The sequence below is a fragment of the Lipotes vexillifer genome, unplaced genomic scaffold (genome assembly GCF_000442215.2).
Source record: "Lipotes vexillifer unplaced genomic scaffold, Lipotes_vexillifer_v1.1 scaffold988, whole genome shotgun sequence".
Classification (NCBI taxonomy): Eukaryota; Metazoa; Chordata; class Mammalia; order Artiodactyla; family Lipotidae; genus Lipotes; species Lipotes vexillifer.
This window is the reverse complement of record NW_006797916.1, coordinates 1920040-1922806: the sequence shown is the minus strand read 5'-3', so window position 1 is coordinate 1922806 and position 2767 is coordinate 1920040.

Here is a 2767-nt window from a genome sequence, read left to right as displayed (position 1 = left end):
AAATTCTTTCTCCAGTAGAAATGTTCTTCAGAAATGAAGGTTAAGGGAAGATATTCTCAGACAATAAAAATCTGAGAGATTTAGTCCCAGACACATGCTCTACAGGAAATACTAAAGGGAATTCTTCAGGCTGAAGGGAATGCTCTCAGGTGGAAGTGCAGATATGCAAGAACGAATGAACAGACCAAGAGGATAAATAAACAGGTAAATGCGAAAGTAAAACTCTCTCTGTTTACAGATGGCATGATCTTGTGTATAGAGAATCCCAAAGAAGTCACTACAAACCCTATTAGAACTAATAACAGGTTTGGCAAGTTTGCAGGATACAAAATTAACATACAAAACAACTGTATTTCTATACACTAGCAATAAGCAAGCTGAAAATAAAACAAAGAAAAACAATTCCATTTATAAAAAACCTGAACAAATTTAACAACAACAAAAAAGTGTAAGATGTACACACTGAAAAGTACCAAATATTGTTGAAATAAGTTGAAGAAACACTAACTAGAAAAACACAAAAATATCCCATGTGCGTGAATGAGGACTTAACATTGCGAAGACAGCAGCACTCCCCAGATTGACCTACAGATTCAACACGGTCCCTATCAAAATCTTAGCTGACTTTTTCTTCTTTTTGCAGAAATTGACAAGTTTAAAATTCGTATGGAAACACGTGAGACCCAGAATAGCCAAAACAATGTAGAAAAAGGAGAACAAAATTTTAGGACTCACAATTTTTGATTTCAATACTCACTACAAAGATAGGATAAGGGCTTCCCTGGTGGCACAGTGGTTGAGAGTCCGTCTGCCGATGCAGGGGACACAGGGTCGTGCCCCGGTCCGGGAAGATCCCACATGCCGCGGAGCGGCTGGGCCCGTGAGCCATGGCCACTGAGCCTGCGCGTCCGGAGCCTGTGCTCCACAACGGGAGAGGCCACAACAGTGAGAGGCCCGCGTACCGCAAAAAAAAAAGGTAGGATAATCAAGACAGAGTGGCACCCGCATAAGGACAGACATATAGATCAACGGAATATATTTGAGATTTCAAAAATAAACCCATATATTTTATTATCATTTTTTAAAACAAAGAGGTCAACAATTCAATGGGAAAAGAATAGTGACTTCAGCGAATGATGCTGGGCCAAGTGAATTTTCACAAGCAAAAGAATGAACTTTGACCCCTACTTCACACCATATACAAAAATTAACTCAAAGTGGAGTTAAGATGGTAAATTAATAAAATATTTATACCCCAATTAAAAAAAAAGAATGGGATGTGTTTATATGTACTGATGTGAAAAGCTTTGTAAAATTTTGTGAAGGACAGAAAACAATAGCAGAAATCTATCTACTTTTAAAACATCTACATAAGTGTGTGTATGTTTTATAAAAAAAAAAAAAGATAAGTTAAAGATCACAGACCTAAGGTTTTTTTTTTGTTTTGTTCTCGGTTTTTTTTTTTTGCCACACCATTCAGCTTGTGGGATCTCAGTTCCCCGAACAGGGATTGAACCCAGGCCCTTGGAAGTGAGAGCGCACCGTCCTAACCACTAGACCGCCAGGGAATTCCCCAGACCTAAGTATAAGGACTAAAATAATAAAACTTTCTAGGAAAAAACATAGTTGTAAGTCTTAATGACCTGGTTTAGGCAATGATTTCTTAGATACGACACCAAAAGCAAGGCAATAAAAGAAAAGATTGGTAAGATGGTCTTCATCAAAATTAAAGACGTATCTGCTTCAAAGCACATCATCAAGAAAGTGAAAAAGGCAACCCATAGACTGGGAGAAAAAATATGTAAGCAAATCATGTATCTGGTAAGGGACTTGTATCAGAACATAAAAGAACTTTTACAATTCAATGATAAAAAGACAAACAACCCAATTTTAAAAAAAAATAAATTTATTTATTTATTTTTGGCTGTGCTGGGTCTTCATTGCTGCACACGGGCTTTCTCTAGTTGTGGTGAGCAGGGGCTACTCTAAGTTGCGGTGCATGGGCTTCTCAGTGTGGTGGCTTCTCTTCTTGCGGAGCACAGGCTCTAGGCGCATGGGCTTCAGTAGTTGTGGCACGTGGGCTCAGTAGTTGTGGCTCGAGGGCTCTAGAGCGCAGGCTCAGTAGTTGTGGCGCACAGGCTTAGTTGCTCCGCGGCATGTGGGATATTCCTGGAGCAGGGCTCGAACCCGTGTCCCTTGCATTGGCAGGCGGATTCCTAACCACTGAGCCACCAGGGAAGTCCCACAACCCAATTTTTAAATAGGCAAAGATTTTGAATAGACATTTCTCTAAAGAAGATATACAGATTGGCAATAAGCCTATGAAAACATGCTCAGTATCACCAGTCATTAGGGGAATACAAATCAAAACCACAGTGAGATGCCACCCAACAGCCACTCGGACAAGTATAATACCAAGACCGACAATAAGAAGTGTTGGATAGAATGTGGAGAAATTGGAACCTCATTCATTGCTGGTGGTTTGTAAAATGGGGGTCACGTTGGAAAACAGTTTGACGGTTTCTCAAAATGTTAAACATCGAGTTACCATATGACCTGGAAATTCCACTCAGTAGTATACGCCCCCGCACCCCCAATGAACACTTTCATTAACACAAAATCTTGTACGTGATCTCATTGCTGCATTAATCACAATAACCCCCAACATGGAAACAACACAAATGTTTGTCATCACTTCTTTTGGGTATAAACTTAGAAGTGGGATTGCCGGATCATACGGTAATTCTGCGTTTGATTTTTTGAGGAA